The following is a 23,159-nucleotide window of genomic DNA, read 5'->3' on the forward strand; positions in this document are numbered from 1 at the left end:
AAATTCAAATATAATAGAGTAAATTAGTGTTATAAACCTGTAAACAATCATTACATAATAGTTTTTTTTTTAACTAATCATTACATGATTGTTGTGAAATATTTGATTCTTGGTTGGGTGATGATAGGAAGAAAACAATATTGCTCATGCTCCAATCTATAGTTTGTAGGCTCATTGTAACTTTTTAGAAGAGATATGAGACAACAACCACTAGTCAAAATCATGTGCCACCTAGAGTGAATAACTATTTGGATAAAACCATGCAAACAGGTCTTTGGTTGTGAAATATGCTGGAAATGATAAGTTTCAATTGAAAGTTGAGTACATAAATACTATGGTTAAATTAAATGATAAGATGTTTGGGTTTAATCAATGGAACCTCACCAGATTTCCAGGCAAACATGTATGTGCATGCACAGTGTATCAGGCAACATATGTTGAGAATTATAATGATGATGAAGCCCTTACAACTTCTAATTATTGATTGCTTATGGTGGAGATTATCCATCCTATGCCCAAAATTGATGCTAATTCAAATAGTGGAGATTATCCTGATATTGGTCCTCCAAATTTAACCAAGTTGGCCATGAAAGGTGTATTTACTAGTGTAGGGGTTGATTTTTTGTTCAAAACTAACTTATTATCAAATATATTGTTGGACTTCTATTTTTGGAGAACAAGCTTGTTCTTAGAACATTTAGTCCATGGTTGCTTTTAAGATCGACCTTGGTTTTACTACACACTATGCAACTTGATGGGATCAATTTGTAAGAACCATATTATATCAAGTTTTTCATTTCATTGAATATTATTCAACATCCTTTGATAATTTTGAATGGATAAAATCTTGTAAGTTTTGTTTATTTATGTGGTGCCTTATTTTTAGGTTGAGTGAATTTAAAAGACTGCTTAGTGTTCACAAATAGTAAGGTGTTCTATTCTTGTTTAATGTTCAAATTTAATGATGTTGAAGGAGAGGATAGTTTGGGAATCAAGATTAAATAAAAGGTCATGTGGGAAGCATGCTTTTTCCTTCTATTAAAACATTAACGGAGTTAATGGGTCAGGGGAAACATGTGTAATGGTTGCCGAACAATTAGGGGGGGGGGGGGGGGGGTAATTGTTAGGTCTCAAAACAGAGAAGAAACATGTGTGATTTACTCTTGATGGTATTAAGTAACCAAAAGTAGGATCATTATTTTTTATTTGTGTAAATTGAAAAGTAAAAGACGCCTAATACATATTTTTGGCTTACTTGATTGATAGAAGGAGGAATAGTAGCTAAAGAGAGTAGATTTTTAAGTTTTTTGCTGCTAAAATTGCTGACTCCAATAAATTTTGTAAGGCCTTTTTTGGCATTTCTCCATTGCTTTCCACACACCTTCTAAATCAAATGATGCAGGGGCCTTTTCACGATAAGGAAATTACTAATTTCCATGCTTCACAACAATTGGCCAATGGACCAAATAAAGATCCAAATACTCCAACTTCAGAGACCAGCATTAGTTTTGGGGCCCATGCAAGCAAGTTGCTTCAGTATATTATTTAGATGCATGTGCTCAATTATACAAAAGTAAAAATGATCTCCCCCAATAAATAATTAAAAGGAATTGAGTAATTATGAGATTTTGTCAAATTTTACTCGATATTCCTTATCTTTGCTCTATATTAACTTTTTAATTATTTGAAAAACATTACAATAACACCCGCTAATTGTTTTGAAAATATAATAGTAACATTCCTTAATTGTTTGAAAAATATTATACTATCTAACCTACCTCAGAGGAGATTGTTTAAAGAATGTAAAATGTAAAATGATGAGACATCTTAAGAAATTTAAGGAGATGTTTGAAAAATATTATACTATCTATCCAACTCTATTATACTTGTTTGTGTCGGTCACCACACCAAACCATAAGCTTTGATACTAATTGTTTGAGAAATCTAAGGGAGATAAATTTAAATCTATGAACTCATAAGCAATCACATAAGTTAACGTAACACCATACTTTAACTTAAAACCTTAAGACTCGAATTTATGAGTCTTATACTCACTTATATAGTACTCAATTTTTTCATTCCTATTTAATGTGAGACTTCACCTTACACTTATATTCCAACAATTCTCACCAAAGTAATTTATCTATATGCATGTGCACATGCAATTAACAAGTTTTCCACTTATTGAAGTGTTTTCTAGATAAAATAAAGAAAATGTTGGGGAAAATTATCGGTGCACCGAAGTTTGGAAGTGATAAAGAATTCATCTCTAGAGCCTATGAGGCCTAGTTGAAGTGTTTCAAGTATGGCTTCTCCAAGTGATTGCTCTGACCCATATATCAAAGCAATATCACAGTGTCTATAACCAAGTTTGATAGCCTCCAAAGCTGCCACACTTTGGTATCAGTGGGAGATGAAGCAGTGCCAAATCCAATAATTGACATGTTTCAATTGTTGGAGGAGAATTAAAGCACCATATGAGGGACCTTTGAGGAAGACATGTTATGGTGTCACAATGCAACTCGTCAATATATGCTTAAATGAATTTGATATCTGGTGGAGGACAAGGAATTGTGTGTTTACTTTATATATATATATATAAAATTAAAAAAATGATATTAACTAGATTATTTTGTTTTAATAAAGGCGGACAACTAGCAAACATCAGAATATTCTCATTAATTCCAACTAGGTTGACATCGATGAAAATAAAAATAACTTGTTAGCTACTAACACCTAATTTATTAAACAGATAAAAAGAAACAAATAAGTATGGAAGACTAGGCCATACCCATGAAAAACAATAAGTTAAAGCGATAATTTGGAAGAGATCATTGATCCCTAAAAATGACTTCAAATGTGAAACTTAGAATGAAATCCCACCAAGTGAAACCCGCATACAAACTACCAATAAAATTATGGTAAGTTTTTTGCAACATAATTGTTTTGGATAAAGCTTTAATTGATTTTAAAATTTGGGATATTTTTTCCAATTTAATTGGTATTCTTTTACATAAATGAAAACGGACTCTTTTTATCTCATAACAACTCAAACCATTTGTAAATTGTCATGTTCAAGCACAATCGTCTTCGGTAAAGAATTCAGGTATATACTAAAAAATCAATCCTATTGATATTTAGTTAGTAAAATGCTTTTTACATTTAAATTCTTACATTAAATTATTAGCAAAAATATTTTGTCTTTATAAGATCATTACATTAGTTTTTTTAATCTTTTTGTTGATCTTCTCAAGGTTCATAAGGAAGATTACTTTTTTGCCATTAATTACTTCTTCTAATAATATCTTTTTGTTTTAAAGGTTATAAAAAAAACATGTAAGTTAATTTTAAATTATATGGCCTTTCATATTAATGAAATAATTTTCAAATTATAACTAAGGACAAAAAACCATAATTTAAAATTTAGGTTAAACTAATATACATGTCCAAAACTATTTAACAATTTTTAGTTAGGTCTCTAAACCATTTTATTAATTGGATCCTTGAAGTTGCATTTGTTTTTGAATTAGGTCCCTATCAGACGTAATTAAAAAGAAATACAAGTTCATGAATCTAATTGAAAAGAAAAAATAGTTTAGGTACCTAATTAAAAATAACAAATAGTTCAGAAAACTAATTACAAATTGTCAACCTCTACATGTTCTAAACTCAATATAATGGTTTGTAAAGGTGAGAATATTGGCCTGCAAATTTTCCAAAATTACCGCTAATATTAATAATACATATTCTTATTCTTTTTCAAATACTTTTATTAGTTTTATTTCTTTTAATCTCTAACATCGATAATATTCTTATGATTAAATTGCACTGAAATTTCTTGAGATTTTGTGAGATTGCACAAAATTGTCCTATTTTCTACTCCACACTAAACTCCCTTGATTGTCTGACATAAAATACATTGACAACACTTATACAATACATTAATCTCCTTAATTATTTAAAATACATAAGATTGTGCCCGATGTAAGGGAAGTACCTATAAATGTTACCCCTCTAGTCCTTTATAAGACATTTTGGACATTAATCATACAAGCCAATAAAAATAATTAATTCAGTTGATTTGATTAAATGTAAAAAAGTTATTAATATACCAATTTTACCCTTATTAATAATGATTAACTTGTCATGATGGATATGAAAACATTTTAGTACAAGAGTATTATGCACCACTGTCAAGAAAATCACAAATACTTATAGTATTTAATGAGGATAACTGATGAAAAAAGAAATTAAATTCTAAAATACTTTATAAAAAGACTACCAATTACTTCAAAAAAACTAGGCCTTATAATAATAACTAGAGGGAGTAAAAAGTAAGAAAATTTTGTGCAATTCTACAAATTCTTAGGGAGGGCCAATCCAATTTACTCTATATTTATTCTTTTAATTTTTATTGGCTATGGATCTATATAGTCAAAGTAAGGTTTTAAAATTGTTTTTTATATACAAGACAAAGTTAGACTCTCAAATAACACGTAATATTAAGGTACTAGTGTGTCTCCGTGCGTCGCATGACAATATAAAATTTTTACGTATATTTATATACAGTCATAGTTTTTTATACATTATATAATAAAATTTGAATACTATTACAAATCATTGATTATATATTAGACATTAAAAAAATGATTTGCTTCAAAATTGATTCTAGATATTAAATTTATTTATATAATTTTATTATTATTATTATTATTATTATTATTATTATTATTATTATTATTATTATTATAATAAGTTAAATAAAATTATTTTCACCCTAATTATTCAAATGTTAATGTGGTTTTACGTAAATTAGTATTTTCTGTGAATTAAGTGCAAACTTTTCCACTTAATTTTGCAAAAAATAAATAAAAATTATTTCCCATGAATTTTATTTTACATATAATTTAAAAAAAGCAGAGGGACACTAATGTAATTTAGTTATATTAATATATTCTTATATAAATGTTCATTTTTATTTCACATATATTTCAAATTTTGCTTAATCATATTTTTGTTTATATTTACATCTGACTTAGATAGTAATGTTTTTGTATAAAAAATTATACCTATGTAATGTTAGTATTCACCTCTAAATTTTAATAGCACATGCCAGTTAACTGCATCTTTTTTATTTATTAAGAAAAAAATACTAACAAAGATGAATAATGGAAGAACATTTGAAATAAATTATAATCATACAACTGCGGACTTCACGTGGTAGCAATACATCTCCTTAAGTTATGCATTCATTTTTTAATATTTGAATAATATTCTAACAAAAATTAATAATTGGCTGATTAAAAAAGAAAAAGGGAAGAGTCCTTTTGTTCGAGAGGCTAATCAAGGGACAGACGAAAAGCTAATAAAATCAAACGTAAATAAAAAATTGTAGATAACATTCTTTAATAGGACTATTAATTTGTGGCTAGCGAACTCCAATGATGTTGGACGGGTCCTAGATGAACAAAAAATTAAAAATATATTTATCCTAGTTGTTAGTGCTGTAATTAATCTATTAATAGCTGATAAACAATCTCAGCCTCCTTTACAAATCCAAGCAATGTACCACTTCAATGTCCATTCTACTCATTTTGTTTAGAATCTATTAAAAGCTCCAAAAGCAAAAAATACAGCCGCCTAAAAAAATTTGAAAAGAGAAATTGCAGCCAAGTATAATGAGTACATACAAACAAATACGAAACATAAAAGGAAATGAAAATGAAATGTTACCACCAAAATTGGCAGAATGATGGTTGTGGCATCATTCTTACAAATATCACTTCCAAGCATGATTATGACGTATCTACAACGACACTCTAACGTTCAAGTTAGAGGCAAAGGGATAGAAGATCAGGCCAAAAGTCTACTAGGGGGGTGGGGGTAAATAGATTATTTCAAAATCTTTAGGAATTTATTCTTAACACTGATTAAAAATACCCCTTTAAATCAATCAAAGTTTCTTCAAAGATCTTTAGAAATAAAAAAAACTATTAGGATCACCCATAAGATCAATTCCACAACCAAAATTATTACAAAATTCAGAGTTATAGAAAATAAGAGAAATACACAATAGTTTATATTAGTTCAGTCCAATTCGAACCTACACTCAATTGTTTTAAGTCCTTTTAGAATTTTCACCATAAGTACAAACACAATGTACACACAATTCTCACTACTACAATAAAGTTTTTTAACAACGGTTAAATTGGGTTTTTAACAACGATTCTCAACCGTTGTTATAGTCAATGTTGTTAAAAGTGAATTTCAATTAACAATGGTTCCAAAAAAAAATCGTCGTAAAAAATACGAATTTTCGATTATAATAAAACTGTCTTAGAAGAGTAGATATTTTAAAACGGTCATAATGTAATAACCGTCTTAGAAAGCTAACATTCTAAGATGATTATTAAATAACCGTTTTAGAATGTCATCTTTTTAAGACGATTATTACATTAAAACTGTTTTAGAAAATTTGTTAAACCTTACTTTCTAAAACGGTTCTGATGTAATAACCGTCTTAGAAAACTGACATTCTAAGACGGTTATTTAATGATCGTCTTAGAAAATTTGTCAGACCCTCCTTTCTAAGACGGTTATTACATCAGAACCATCTTAGAAAGTTGACATCCTTTAATATTTTAATTTTTTTCTTTTAGTCCTTTTAACTTTAAGCGTATAGAAACTATAATTAAAAAAACATAAACTTAGAACAAGAATTACAATTCAAAAAAACACAAACTTATAAGACTAAAAATAAATAAATAAAGCTTACAAGAATAAAAAAATAAAAGGAATAAAGCTTACAGGACTAACAAGTACATGAATAAATAAGACCAAAATACTCATAATTGCAACCAATACAAAAAATAAAAAAGCACATCTATAAATCCTAAAATAAACCACTTTAAGAAATGTGCATCTTATTCAAAGTTTCATTTTAAAAAATAGATCAACTTAAAAATATCAAAATTCAAATTAAACAAGTTGATCAATATGAAGATAAGATCATTCATTATATATTTTATTTTATAGTTAGTCTAAATTAGAGTTAACAAGAAGCAAGAACAAAGAAACTACGGATGGACCAAACAAGAAGATTTGTAAGCTTATCCCTCCCCCCCCCCCCCGTTTTCTCTTTAATTTTTCAAGATGTTAATCTACTCCATTTATGCTAATCACCTCCATATCAGCTTGCCATGCGTTACAAAACCAAAAAACATAATACATTTGTTGTACCACAACCATACCAAGTTACAAACTAATAGTAAACAAATTTCTTGCTTAGAAGTAATCATGACATGAAATTGAACGTATTCTTCCTAAACTTGTCACTTTTAGTAAGTAGCAACTAGTAGGACAAAAGCATCATAAACTGGTGACGACAAGGCATGCCTCTTGCCACTGATGACTGATCATTGTCCCTTGCTATTATACACTAAGCTTAATTCTATTGCTATAACAAATCTAGGAAATCAAATAAGATGCAACACCCCATCCACCAATGTAATGCAAAGTAGAATGGAATGAAACAACATAGCAAAGAACTTAAATAAATTAATCATAAGCAAAATATTACCTAGATTGGAGAACTCCTCATGAAACTTCATTTGTAGGAACTGCATACCAGCTTTGGTGGTGTGAATTGTATGCTTTAGTTCCTATAAAAACACAAGAGGTAATATTTTACTAATAAATAAAAACAAATTGCAAAGTTAAAAAGATTAGTATTATCTTAGCTACTCCCTACTTGAATATCTCTGCTGATTATCAAAGCTAAAGTCACCCCTTGAAGCCACAAATGCACCAATTTGTTCAACCCCCTTCATCCAGGTAACAATCTGTGCACCAAAGTTGCTGCAAAAAACAAATTAATTAATCAATGGACACTAAGATCAAGTACACTTTTTACTTTAATATATCCCATTTCTGTACATTAAGCTAAGCCACCTTCATTTTAGCAGAAAAATAGAACAAAATTAAATTAAGCTAAGGTACCTTCTCCACTTAAGAGGATAAAGCCATAACTTTTTACCCGTAGAAATGTGTAAATAAATTACCTTCAATAGCTTCATTTTTTTGAACTGCAAAGATAATATATATATATATATATATATATATTAATCAAATGATAGTACCAGGGGTACTACATGATAAGAAGGAGATAATGTCTCCAGGAACATGAGTCCAAAAATACAGAACACAAATGCCCTACAAGAAACCCCCATAACCCTTAACCCAGCAGACCACAAACTAAGTAAAGGCCATAGGCATGGCTGAGGACCATTGATGAAAAGGGGCATTAAAGTCCTTTTCCCACCCCCTCAGCCAAGACAAAGTGAGGAAGTTAGTGTTATCCACCAACTTAGAAATGTGGAGAGACTGATTATGAAAGATCACATCATTTCTGAGCTTCCATATGGACCTTGTAGCTGCTATCCACCAAATTCTCCTTCTTGTATTCAAAGCCTTCGAACCTGCTGTGGAAGAGTGCTGAAGGAAATGATCCATGGGCCTGCAATGATGAGCTCTAGCCTCCTTGACCCAGGTGTTAAATTCCCACCACAAAGGCAGAACTTTTTGACAAGTGAAAAACAGATGAGAAGCAGATTCAGAATTGCTTTGACAGAAGGGGCATAAATCATTGGCAAGATCGGCTTGTCTCCTAGATAAGTTCTCCTTGGTAGGAAGCCTGTCCCAAAGCAATCTCCACGCGAAGGTTAAGGCTCTAGGAGGAATTTTGGTATCCCACAGTTGGCAGAAACCAAGCTGATGATCTTCAGAAGACTGCTCAGCTTTAATGCAAAGATAAGCAGATTTAGAAGAAAATATTCCATTAGAAGCAGCTCCCCACACCCAGCTATCCTTAACCAAAACATTTAAATTGATGTCTGCAGTTTGGTCAATAAAATCTAAGGCCATCCCCATTTCATTGTCAAACAGATTGCGCCTCCAAGAGAATTTCCATTCCCACCCCGATTCATAGGAAGAGTCCATCTCTGCTACTGTATGTTGTTTTTGCAAGGAAATACGATATAGCTCTGGATATTTATCTTTAAGAGCTATCCCCCCATCCATCCAATAATCCTCCCAGAACAGAATTTGATCACCTCTTCCCAGCCTCCAAATAAACTGCTTAGAAACCTCAGCCATACACCCATGTTGGTTAATGGATCTCAAGTCAGACCATCAATGAGAGAAGTTAGGCTTTGGTGGCCCCCCTTCCAAGCCTCTCCAGCCTCTGTATTTAGAATTCAGAATACGGCTCCATAGCTGATCACTTTGCTGGAACATCAGCCATTTCCATTTAATTAAAAGAGCATTGTTGAGAGCCTTAATATCTTTAATACCCAAACTTCCCCTTTCTCTAGATGAACATACATGATTCCAAGCTAACCAAGCAATCTTCTTTCTTTCAGAATTGCCACCCCAAAGAAAGTGTCTTTGGATAGCATTTAATCTATTGATCACTGCTGAGGGAGCCCTGTAAAAGGACAAGTAAAACAAGGGTAATGCTGTTAAAACAGCATTGATAAGGGTGATTCTTCCAACCATAGAGATGCTCCTTTGATTCCACTTGTTCAACCTAGCCTCAAACTTTTTTATGATAGGCTCCCATACCATCTTTCTTCTCGGATTAATGCCTATAGGCAACCCAAGGTAGCAAAAGGGGAATTGGAGCATGGCACAATTAAGATAGCCAGCAGCAGAACAACACCATTCTTCAGATTGTCCAATTGCTCCAAAGTGGCTCTTGGCAAAGTTAATTCTCAAGCCTAAAACCATCTCGTAGCTTCTAAGAATGACCTTCACAGATTTGACATTATCCATAGAAGCTTCTCCAAAAAAGATAGTATCATCAGCAAATTGGAGGATGTTCACTGGGATCTTATGCTTCCCCACAAAGAAGCTTTGAAAGCAGTTTTTGATTGAAGCTTCCCTCATCATTCCTGTCAAGCCTTCAACCACCAAGACAAACAATAAGGGGGCCAAAGGGTCCCCTTGTCTCAAGCCTCTTTGAGACTTAAATTCAGAAGTAGGGCTTCCATTGACTAGGATAGATATAGAGGCTGATGTGAGACACCCCTTAATCCAACCAATCCATCTATCATGGAACTTCATTCTTTCCATCATATAGAACAAAAATTGCCAGGACACTGAGTCGTAAGCTTTTTCGAAGTCCACTTTAAACACCATGCAAGGCCTCTTAGACCTCCTAGCCTCCTCAACCACCTCATTGGCAATTAAAACACCATGGAGCAGCTGTCTACCCTTCACAAATGTTGTCTACCTTTCATCAATGAGGTGGTTCATGACCTTGCTGAGCCTATTAGCCAATAGTTTAGCAATGATTTTATAGACACATCCAATGAGGGAGATGGGTCTGAAATCATTGAAGGATTGAGGGTCCTTAATCTTAGGGATAAGAGCAATGAAAGATGAGTTGAGACCCTTGGGGAAAGAAGCATTCACATCGAATTCTGCTATAAATCTTAGGAATTCAGGCTTCAATTCCTTCCAAAAGTGCTTAATAAATCTGAAGTTAAAGCCATCTGGCCCTGAGCTTTTGTCATTGCCACAGGCCCACACAGCACACCTTATCTCTTCCTCTTAAAAAGGTTCAATCATAATTTCTCTCTGAGTAGAAGTCAGACTTTTAAATGCAACCCCATCCAGGTTAGGTCTGCTCAAGTGAGGCTCATTGAACCTGTTCTGAAAATGGTGGAGGATTTCAGCCTTGATAATGTTAGGATTTTCCACCCAGGTGTCACCAATCTGCATCCCCCTCAAAGCATTTCTCCTCCTCCTCAAATTAATAACTCTATGAAAATAGGCTGTGTTGCTGTCCCCCTCTTTGATCCATCTGCATCTTGATTTCTGCCTCACAATAGACTCATGCATAGTTGCTTTTTCCCAAAGATCAGCTTGGGTTTTCTTGAGCTCCTTGACTTGTTGTTCAGAAGGTTGAGCTGGCATAGAATTCTCCAAGGCATTTAGTTTCTGTTGAAGCTGTTTGACTTTGCTGCACAGGTCTCCTATGTTGTCTTTACTCCAGATTTTCAGCCTCTGTTTAAGATGCTGAAGCTTGCATTTTAAAGCATAACCACCCCACCCCATAGGCTGATAATCTATCCAGCATTCCCTCACTACCTTCTGAAATTGCTTGTTCATTAGCCATCCATCATAAACCTTAAAAGGTTTAGGGCCCCAATCAATGCATTTAGAATGCATGATAATAGGACAGTGATCAGAATAATTCCTCTCAAGGTTAAATTGGGAGCTATCAGGCCATTTGGATAACCAGCCATCAAAGACACACACTCTGTCCAGTTTGCTTTTGCAGGAACCATTAGGCCTAACCCAAGTAAAGGGTTTACCCACACAAAGAATATCATCAACCTCCATTGCAACAAGCCAATCATTGAATTCAGATATTAGGCCATTATCTGAATTGCTGCAATTGCTTCCCAATCTTTTAGAGGGATTCCTAACACAATTGAAATCCCCTACCAGACACCAACATTCATCCTGAATTTGAGATTTCCTTCTACTCAAGCTCTGCCACAGCTGTCTTTTACCTTCACTACCACAAGGAGCATAGATATTGACCATAATCACTCTCTGCATCTCAGCCAACCAAGTCCCACCCAGCATGATAAATCCCTTTTCAGAGATTCTGAAATCAACCTGAATGTTGTTATTATCCCAAATACACAGCAGCCCCCCTACAGTATTCTCAGCAGGTTGCCATTCCCATGCAACATCTGGATGGCTCCACAAAACCTAACAATCTGCCTTAGAAAGAGAATCCCTTTTTGTTTCTTGCAAACACAGAACATCCACTTTATGCTTCCCAACCAATTTCCTGATAGAGGCCCATTTAATGCCTCTACCCAGCCCTCTAATATTGTAGGAGAGGATATTCATCTATGAGTTTTCCTCTCTCCCAACTCCATAGCTTCATTTCTGTCCCTGGCCTCCATATCTGCAAAGCTTTGGATAAAATCAGAGTGACATTTGTCTACTTTCAGGCCCATATGTGTCCCCAAGTCCCATAATTGTTGCGCCTCTTCCAACACCTGATTGTTGCAGACAATTATGCTTTTTAATTTCCCATCTGCTTCCAATTGTTCATGGGTTTTACTCTGGTTCTGAGTATCAGTGGTGATGGGCATGTCTTTGACTCCTTCTGGCACTTGAGGTTCTTCTGCCACGGGTTCAAGCTGGGGGGCTTTGGGATGAGAAACTCTATGTCTTCTATAGACTTTAGAGTATTTTTCAGGCTTGTCAATGGGGGTTTGGGCTACAGAAGTGTGGCCTTCCTTGTTACTCCCTTCATTTTTCCACAATGGGCCCGAGCTATCACTTGGCCCAATATCTGATTGGGTCTGCAGGGGGTTCAAGTGTGCGTGGGGTTTCATTAGCAGTGTATCTTCCACGTATACCCCGTAACGGGGCTGATCTCCAAACACCTTTACTCCACCATTCAAATTTTTGCCTTTAGAATGATTCCCCTTCTTTCGAGAGTCAGCTTGAGACCTATGCTCAATTGACTCTTTAGGTAAGGCAATCCCTACTTTCGTTTCTGCTTCTCTGATTCCAGGGTCAACGTTTGCCGTAAAAGGGCCCTGGGTTCCCTCCTTTCTGATCACTGTCTCATCTCTGTGATCTTCATCAGAATGGGTTTTACCCATCAGTCCGTGTTCATCGCAGTGACCGTTGGATTCGCCTTCTACCTAATGGTTTCGAGGGGATTCCGGGTTCGGCGGTGGGAGCTCCAGCGAGTACGAGGAAGCATCGTCGATGTCGTTGTCGTCTTCTCCGGCGATACCTTCGTCCTCCGACGTGACCTCATCTGACCAGACGTCGGACAGAGAGTTGGTCTTCTGGTTCACCGCTTCACCACTCCATGTCTCCTCCACGAACCAGACCTGGTAGTCAAGCTCACCTGCGCGAACGGTGATCTCCTTTAATATCGACGGCGGGAGAGGAGTTCGAACGAGTAAACGGGCTCGGTCCAGTCTGCGTCGATCCTCAGTATCGTCATCTAGTTCGATAATGTCGCCGATGCAGGAAGCGGCTTTCCTGAAGTGGTCCGCGCCCCACACCTTTATCGGGAACCCCCATACTTGCAGCCAAACGACCCTGTTATGTGGCCTACATCCCGGCCTCCACCTCTCCAGAGAATAGAACAATGAACTACCATTGTTCTTCTCCGTTTGGATGATGTGATGCGCCTTTTCCTCCGACAACCCCATAAGGAGGATCATATCATCACCGAGGAATTTGGTGCAGATATTATATCCTAAATCCCATGCTACTCGATCTTCTATACTCTCCACCGCCATAACCTTCTTCAACCTCCCTACCCAAGCATCCTTACACCAGTAGCCCCTGTCTTAAATAGGTGTAATCGAAATGGTGTGTGTTGCCGCCTCACCTCTCATGTTGACACCTGGAGCAGCTCCCTTGGCCGTTGCTTCAGCGTATGTTCTCCGAGGTGGTGTAGTGGTTTCTACTCGAGGTTTGTATAAGTCCTCATTTAGCTTCCCCCCGAGGCTACCTTTCTGTTTCAGCTGTTGAGTCCTTGTTGTTCTTGCAAACCGAGGCAACTTGACAAACAACTTATAATCATTAATGAATATGTTATCCAGCTTCACCTCCAGTTCTCTAGCGTCCGAGACTCCCTTAAACCGCACAAATCCATAACTTCTACCCTCCTTATTACAGCGTTTGGCGATGAAGACTTTCCGCACGTCACCCCAACATTTGAAATGTTTCCAGAGCAGCTCTTCATTTGCTTCTTCAGGGAAGTGGGTGAAGTAATAAGAAGTAATATCTCCCTTATTCCTCCAGTCGAAGTGATGATGAGTTGAGTTATCCCGTGCCTTGCGAATGGGTGTTTGTCTCTCCTCTACTGATGCCTTCTTGTTTTCCTTAACTACCTTTCTTCTGACCACCGTAGACCATTCCCCTTCATCTTCACGTAGACTATTCCCACCAACCTCCTTGTAGTGTTTACGAACATTGGTTAAGGTTCTGTCACTCCCCCTCATTTTTTCAGTCACTCCATCTCCCTCTCCATCTCACTCTACCATTCTATCTGTCTCTCTCACTCTCCCTCTCTCCCTCTCTCTCTCATTTTTTTAATATCTTTCTTCTACTAGAGATGAATTGGTTATTGAACATAAAAAAGTTATATTGGCAAAATGACATTTTGTTTTTAATTCAGGTTGGAGAAGGTGGCACCCAACTTTCAGGGGGCCAAAAGCAAAGAATTGCCATAGAAAGAGCAGTGCTAATTATTGCATTTATAGAATGAAAATTGAAAAAGGCATCAACAAAAACAAATCATTTATAGAACGAAAACTAATTATTGCATTAGCATAATTGTTTCCACAACCATATAGTTTGGTTCAAAGAAAAATTTAAACAGCACAACCATTTCTTAACTTAATCACTGCCTTAAAATAAAGTATCTAAAATGAGTAAATACATATGCATGAAAGAGTAGAAAAAATTGAGTAGATAAAATACAAATTACATGATGACATCAATACAAAGAACACTTTAATACAAGCATGTTACCAATGGTGAAAATATGTTGGTAATTCAACCAAATGAGCCAAATACAAAACATCACATGAAATTCACTGCACTGGTATACTGTTTTAAGAAACGCGTTAGGAAGTGGCGACGAATCGAAAGGAATGGGGTCCGAAAGTTTGAAACCGGGTTCAGTAGGGACAATGGGCATTCACTTGTTATTTTTTTGGGCTTCATAGACCCATACCAAGGAGATGGCCGCTGCTTTTCCCACTCCCTTTTTTCTCCTTTCCACCGCCTACATTTTTTTAGATTTTTTTACAGCAATATCTCTTTTTGGAAATTAATATTTATAAGAGAATATCCAACACTTGCGCTTAAATAAGTTGCTTAAACTTAATCAATTCTGATTAACAAATTTTTCCATTGAAACTAATGACTTAACATTGTATTACTTAAGTGAATTGTTTATATAAGCAATCCTTACTTAATTGATTATTATAAAAAGAGAAATTTTTCAATAAAAAAAATTATTTTGCTTAAGTTAAGTACTTACTTTAACAATTTTAGTATTAAAGTAAATTTTTGTGTAACATTCTTGAATCTCTTAGATATTATAGGGCTAACAAATTTAAGATAAAAAAAGTAGATACTCTAAGAATACTTTAATTATTATTTTATTCCTAATTCCTAAATCAACGAGTAATTAGTCGATCGGTTGCTTTGTTATTAAATCACAATCTCTATAGAGTCTATATTTTACTTTCACTTTATTTCTTATATCACTGATACACACATAAGTTATCTTAACAATCAACTAAAAAACTAAAATCTCCATTTACAATTTTTGAATTCAATTTTTATTTGCTAATCCTTTATCATGGTGGAGTTTGGCTTTACGTTCAAACAGAGAATTAATATGTGAGCTAGGCGTCAACCCCAAATTAGTGAGGATTTCGCGGTGTTTAGTGATCTATATAATAATTAAGTCTAAGTGAGGTTTCGGAAGAGATATTAGACAAAAGCTTGAGAAAGTTACAAAGAATTTTAAAAGGACATGACCTTTTTGTTTTGTTGACGAAAAAAGTATTTTTTTTTCTTATAATTACCCACAATTTAAAAATGCTTCATAATAAATAAATAAAATTTAAAATCATGATTAACAATTCCTATTGATCCTAATAAAAAATGATTATTCCATGATGACTGCCCATGAAGCTGAAGGTCCCATCCTATCAGTTGCTATTACTTGATGCATGCATATCAAAGAGAGTTCAAAATAATTGGTCAAAATGACACGTTAAATATTTTTCTTTTTAAAAATAAGTACAGTATAGAAAAATAATTGTTCAAGTCACGAGGAGAAAAGGCAACCGTAATTTGTGAATTGTTTAAATTGAAGAAAAAAAAATTAATTCATCGCTTTAATAAATTAGAATACCTTATTGCATGCAGGTTGATACAATCAGAGAAATGCAGGAACAAGTTGATTTTCTCCACATCCTTCGTGTAGGAAATGTTGTGGCTGATTGGTTGGCCTGTTTCGGGACTTGTAACCCTGGCACTAAGGTCTTCTTTGAGGACTTCTAACCTTTGAGTTATGGTGGCTATGTTTGTTCATGGAATATGTAAATCCTGCACATAAATTTCACCAGCTTCTAACTCTGACACTACACTTGAAGATGCTATATTAAGTCATAGAGCTAGCTGAAGAGTGAAGAGTTCCATTCAAAGTGTGGTGCGAAATAGTAATGCACTTAATTTAATTTTCGTTTTGGTGAATAACAAATTAAGGAAAGGAATATTGCCCCATTTTATGTTTAACCATGCCACAAGCTTATGACCAAAACAAAATAAAGAAAAATAAAATGCTACGAAGCCGTACAACACAAGGATTTGAAAGGGTCACCGCCAAGAATCCCCAATGGACTGTGATTTCAATATTATTTTTTGATAAAAATATGTATAATTAATTTTTAAAATTTAAATATTATAATTAGTTTATATTTAAGCGAAAGTAATAAGTATAATGATAAAATTAATTTGAGGAAATTGAGATTTGGAAAAAAAAAATTAATTTAAAAATCTGATACAAAATTATAAATAATTAATTATTTGATAGTTTTAATAAATATATAATTAATAAACATTTATAAATAATTAATGATTTGAAAGTTTTAATAAATATATATAAACATAAGTGCTAAACAATCATAAAGCCATGTATCACAACTCCAAGAAGAAGTGATGAGCCATTTCCAAGAAGTGAAGCAGGGTACCTTCTGTCTGTGGTGCAAGCGGCAACACCAACACTCCACGGGGATCGAATGACACGACACTTGAAGATGCTGGACCCTTGTTCCCTGCAGCTTGCACCACAAATTAATGGACCCTTGCTCCTTAATAAATTAGAATACCTTATTGCATGCAGGTTGATACGATCAGAGACATGCAGGAACAAGTTAATTTTCTCCACATCCTTCGTGTAGGAAATGTTGTGACTGATTGGTGGGCCTGTTTCGGGACTTGTAACTCTGGCACTGAGGTCTTCTTTGAGGACTTCTAACCTTTGAGTTATGGTGGTTATGTTTGTTCATGGAATATGTAAATCCTGCACATAAATTTCACCAGACGACTATCGCTAAAATTCCCTTTGAACAGTCTTCAGATACAAAAAATTACTAAATTCCACTGAAGAAAGGGCCAGAATAGCAAACAGCAAATGATGCACAGCATGATAATCATAAAATACAAAGTAAAATAACCATAGTTTGGATAAGTTCAGAAATTCTGGAAAAAACAAGTAAAAGAAATTCCCTTATGAAGTAAAGTACCCATACTTTACATAAAAAGCAAATCAACTATAGTTGTACACCCTCTTGTTTTATTTTACTTTATTTTTTCCCTGTTCAAAGTTTTGAATGGTTACACAAAAAGGAAAAAGAAGTTTAGGCATCGGGTACAAATAAAAACTTACTGGTAAAAGCCAACAAAGCAGTTTAAGTAGCGTGGTTCCTTTTTTCCTTTTTGTTGCAACTTATTCATAAAAACAAAATTGAAAACAACAACATAAATTGCACTCATTAGCTGCAATGATTCTCATCATTGCAAAACATATATATATATGATATAAGGATATGACAAGATGTGCAAAGCAATGCCATACATATGTTGAGATCTCTATCTATCTCTATTTTTCTGTAACTAGTATTTGGTAGTCATACTGAGTTTTAAAGATAGACTTGTACAATAAGACTCAAAATTCAGCAAGTACGTACACATATTAAACCACATCATAACATATCAAATACATAGGCATCAATTATTCAATGATTCAAAGGTGAATCTAAATTCATTTAAAACAGAATAGGGATAGGGGTTTAAGCATGGTTATTATATTTCTACTTTCTTCTAGAACATATTCATTCAAGTACACAAACAAATTAGCAATGTCCAGATACGACTTCCAATTGAGCAGTTTTTCTTCCATATCTTTGTCTATTCTTTCCAATTCCAGAATCTAGGAATGGGGGTCGAGCAGAGGAATAGTCCATGGATTATTAGCCAATAAATATGGAATAATGCAATGACAATGCACAAATAAAGAGGAACACATAGAACATTATTCTAATCATGTATATTGTCATTGCCTAATCTAAAGAGAGCTTAGTGTAAAGGGTTGAAGTCACTCTCACATATATGCAATAAGAAGCAAAGACTTAGTGTAAAAAGAAAAAAAGAATCAGAGTTCAATCAAATGCATAGACAACAAAAAAATAGAAGAAAAACTCAACCCCTCATATACAACACAGGCTTTCATCATCTTTCCGTAAAAAACTAAGATAGGTAGGAAGATAGAACAGTAAACTAATTTATTTATATGAATACTTAGCAGCGGCATTAGAAGAAGCCAAGAAGGGTTTGGACGAGGTTCTCGCAGCAGAGTCCAGATCTCACCTCGTGCTTCTCGCAGTGACGTCCAAATCGCACTAAGACCTAGATCTCCACTGAGAAAATTAAAACCAAAACCCTCAAATTGCGAAAACTAAAACCAAAACTTCACAAAAACTCTCACAAAAATCAGCAGCACTATTCAATGACCGTTCAACCTTTGCTTCTGCAAAGCGAACAAACTACCAGAAACCCGATATCAAAAAATAAAAAACATAATGTACGGTTTAAAACTCAGTATACGTACGGTTTAAATTAAACAAACATAATGTCAAAAATTTCATAAGCGAAAGTTAAATTAAAAACCACAGACCTATGAATGAAAGCTATAACATATGAAGGAGCATGAACAACAAACAAAGTTTAATTAGGAGAAAAGCGGAAGTGGTACTTACTGCACGACGGAGGCAGCTGGAAACAATGGAGGCTAGGATGCGCTACCTGTGATGTGGGTCACACTAACCACTGCAAACTCAAGCTGAAGGAAGGGACGACCTTGCGGCAAACTTCGGAGGTCACGGAAGAATCAAGCTAGGGAGCCCGACACTAAGGCACGAAAAGTTAAAAGTGAAAATGAAAAAAAAAATTAATTTATTAATTCAGACTGAAAAGTGAAAATGGAAAAATATTTAAAAACTTCAATCAAAGATGGTTTTGTACGAAACTTTGTTTTATTTTTTAAAAATGCCATTGTATCATTTATTACATCGGTTTTTTATAACCGATGTAGATATGGCGATGTGAAAACACTTTTTTCTAGTAGTGTCTTTAATAGAAATCAATTATTTTTCTCTTGAACCTTACAAGAAAAGACTAGAAATGAAACTCTATCAGTTCTCTAACCCTGGTAACCCTAACCAATGGCCATAATCTAAAAGAACAAAAGATAAAGGATTGAATACACCCGAAACCTGTAAATCTTTTATCTTCAATATTTCTTCACAAGTTAATCAATTCATGATGGTAAATGAGTGATTCTTTGATCAACTTCAATCTTTAGACTAATTGCAGTGCTATTCTTTTAGAAGACTCTCTTGAAATATTTTTCTCTAAATCTGAACAAATCAAGAGTCTTTTTAAAGGAAAACACATGGGTATTTATAAATTTTGACAGTTAAAACACATCTAATCGATTATCAAACCAGGTAATCAATTAATTAGTCAAAATCCTTGTTGTTTTGGATTTCTAGAAACTGGTTAATCAATTACTAGAAAGGGTAATCAATTAATTCATTTCAGTTTGAGAATATTTATTCCATCTGTGTTGATTGGAAAATCGATTAAAAAGAATGTGTATCATAATGAATAGAAACAATAACAATTCAAGACACACGAAAATAGAGAAAAGAAACATATCATATGATTAATTAAAATGAAATTACAACTGATTAAAAATGCAAAACATAGATAAACATAGACAAAATATAGAAACCAACATAGAACAAAAGTCAAACCAAGACTATATGCTTATGAGTTGTGAGGCTAACTATCTTAAGGCTCTAAGGGGATCCTAAAGGATAACTAAGGATCAAATATCATCCACATGTGGTGCTCCTATAGCATCCAGGCTTTTTGAGATAGACTCAAAGCACTCCTTAGCTTAGCATAGTCTTCTTTGTACATTCTTATGAGCTCAATAGAAACTCCCTCTGCAATATCAACTATGATGTTGTCAATAGAAAGGTCCTTGGGTGCTTTCCACTCCTTAAGAAAGCTATTATGTTGTAGTAAGTGTCCTTCAAGAGGTTATTGTTCACTACCTTTTTGCTTGTAAGAGAGGATTATTTAGGACTTCCTACATCATCATCATAAAGTGGTACTACACCGAGAATTCTCCCTTTGTTGTTGTCACCATCGATTACAAATCCTCTTTCAAAACATATTTAGGTACTTTGACTTGTCTCCTGTCATATGTCTTGTGATGAGAATCCTGAAACTAGCCAAATACAGGCTAAAGACCCAAGTGGAGAAGGACAAAGCCCCCGAGTGGAGAAGGATGAAGGCCCAGAGGCAGAGACACTATCAAGACTATTAATTGTTACTGAAGGCCCAGATTAATCTGAAGGCCCATAATAAATATGTTCTTTTTTTAATTTATAATTATTTTCATTGTAATTTTGGCCCAAACTGTTTAGAAGGATCATGTCTATTTTTATCTTTTTGTTCAGATACACTATAAGTATTGATTTTCGTTTTCAATAAAGGAACTTTTGGCATTTTGATAAAATTTGGTGAAAGCTTCTCTTTGGGTTCCTTGTTGAACCAATATCAGACTTATCAAGGTAATCCTTGTAGCGTCTACCCTGACTTATCTTCCTTCACTGAAAGTGGCGTCTGCCCAGACTTATCTTCCTTCACTGGAAGTGGCGTCATCCAAATCTCTGTAGCATGTATCAAACGTTCTGCCCCGTAAGGTTCACATCATCTGGTATCAGAGCTTCAGCTCTTGATACAGGTTCTATCCTATCCTATTATTTTTCTTTATAATTTGTCCAGGTTCGTGTTTTGTCCTTGTTCTGTTATTTGTTTTCTTGTTTTCGCCTTATTGCGTTCTTGTTTGTGTCTTTGTTTCGTTCTTGTTCTTGTTCTTGTCACGCTTTTGTTCTTGTTCTTGTTTCTTGTGTCTTTCAGATTTTGTGTAAAAAAAAATCTGTTTGAGTTCTGTTTCAAGTAAAAAAAAAGTTGCAGAAATTTATTTTTTTAAAAAAAAAGAAGAAAAAAAAGTGGGTGTTTAATCTTTGAACACGAAATTGAGGCAGTTAAAGGCTTTTTTTTTTGGCAGAAAATCGTGTACCAAATCCCTTTATCTGGATTTTCCTCTGAATTTTGAGCGTTTTGATATATAGAGGGCCTCAAACGGACAACCGTAGCAAAAGTTATGAGCATTTGAAGTTTGCTTGTAATATCTGTTATCTTATCTATTATCCTATCTGTTATCTTATTTGTTATCCTATCTGTTATCGAAATTAAATCTAATTTGTTATCCAAATCCAATCTAATCTATTATCCAAATCAAATCTAATATATTATCCAAATCAAATCTGATCTTTTATCCAAATCAAATCCAATCTGCTATCCAAATCAAGTCCAAGTTGTTATCCCAAATCAAATCTGTTACTCAATCTGTGATAATTATATTGTCTTTCCTTTTATTTTATATTACCTTGTGTGTCTAATTTGGTCCATCCAGGAACTTAAGAGGGAACACAAGTGGTAAAAGGCAAGAGGGAATACATTACACAAAAGCCTATATTGAGAGCATCAAACACGAGTGAACTACCATCAAAGAGAAAAACACGTGAGTAGAGTGTGGTGAGGTCCTGAATTTTTTTTAATTACTACAAAATTCTTTGTTCCTTAATCATGGCAGGAGCTAGTGATAATGGTGGTGTATATCGTCAACTAGACGGATCTCAACGCTTATTACTGGATGCAATGACTACACAAATGCAACGTTTGTTGAACCGTAACAATGAAGAGCTCTACAGGCGAATAGTCAAATCTTCCTTGTTTATTCTTAAACCTCTATCCCCTAGAGAAGTGTGTGATGACTAAATCAGAATGAGAGAAAAGAGAGAACAAGAGAAAGAAAATAGTGAGCCACCACATAAGAGTGATACACCCGAGGGAAAGAATGATACACATAAGAGAGAGAGTGATACACATGAGAGAAAATTTAATTATTTTGCAGAGGCGAGTGAAGTGAGGAAAGTGTTACCTGCTCATGAACCACTCTATCTACAATATTGCAAAGACAGTAAAATTTCTACTGATAATTCTAATGAGTTTACTATTTCTATTTCTCCTAGTGTTAAACCCTTATTGCAGGAATTTAAAAATGTCTTTCCTAAGGAGATTCCTCATGGACTGCCACCTTCAAGAGGCATAGAACATCAAGTTGATCTCCTTCCCGGAGCTCCATTGCCTAACAGGCCAACTTACAAAAGCAATCCCCAAGAGACTCATCGTAAGGATGCACATGCCAAAGTTGAGTATGTGAAAAGATTGTATGACCAAGTGAAGGTGCAAATTGCAAAGAAGAATGAAAGCTATGCCAAGCAAGCCAACAAGAAAAGGAAGGAAGTGGTACTTGAACCCGGTGATGATCCTGGACATTTGAGGGCAAATGTTTTCCAAGAAGGAGGGAATGATGAGAATCCTAAAACTGGCCAAATACAGGCTAAAGGCCCAAGTGGAGAAGGACGAAGGCCCAAGTGGAGAAGGACAAAGCCCCTGAGTGGAGAAGGATAAAGGCCCAAGTGGAGAAGGATGAAGGCCCAGAGGCAGAGACACTATCATGACTATTAATTGTTACTGAAGGCCCAGATTAATTTGAAGGCCCATAATAAATATGTTCTATTTTTAATTTATAATTATTTTCGTTGTAATTTTGGCCCAAACTGTTTAGAAGGTCCATGTATATTTTTATCTTTTTGTTCAGATACACTATAAGTATTGATTTTCGTTTTCAATAAAGGAACTTTTGGCATTTTGATAAAATTTGGTGAGAGCTTCTCTATGGGTTCCTTATTGAACCAATATCAGACTTATCAAGGTAATCCTTGTGGCGTATACCCTGACTTATCTTCCTTCACCGGAAGTGGTGTCTGCCCAGACTTATCTTCCTTCACTGGAAGTGGCGTCATCCAAATCTCTGTAGC

At 34.6% G+C, this 23,159-nt stretch overlaps 1 long non-coding RNA gene and 1 pseudogene across 4 annotated transcripts; both read right to left on the reverse strand.

Moving 5' to 3' along the window:
* Positions 1–210: 210 nt before the first annotated feature.
* Positions 211–2,501, reverse strand: LOC114404105 (annotated as a pseudogene).
* A 5,118-nt stretch (positions 2,502–7,619) lies between these two features.
* On the reverse strand, positions 7,620–19,085 carry LOC114404094. 4 transcript variants are annotated; one of them, XR_003664812.1, is made up of 6 exons: positions 18,894–19,085; positions 17,525–18,554; positions 16,827–17,158; positions 15,989–16,182; positions 7,751–7,857; positions 7,620–7,661 (listed from the first exon to the last, which is right to left on the reverse strand). It is a non-coding gene; the product is annotated as an uncharacterized LOC114404094 (long non-coding RNA). The 4 variants fall into 4 exon arrangements; XR_003664813.1 differs by having other exon boundaries at positions 18,436–18,554; positions 18,894–19,074; XR_003664814.1 differs by having other exon boundaries at positions 18,505–18,554; positions 18,894–19,073.
* Positions 19,086–23,159: the final 4,074 nt, after the last annotated feature.

Source organism: Glycine soja, unplaced genomic scaffold (assembly GCF_004193775.1).
Source record: "Glycine soja cultivar W05 unplaced genomic scaffold, ASM419377v2 Super-Scaffold_81, whole genome shotgun sequence".
NCBI classification, from domain to species: Eukaryota; Viridiplantae; Streptophyta; class Magnoliopsida; order Fabales; family Fabaceae; genus Glycine; species Glycine soja.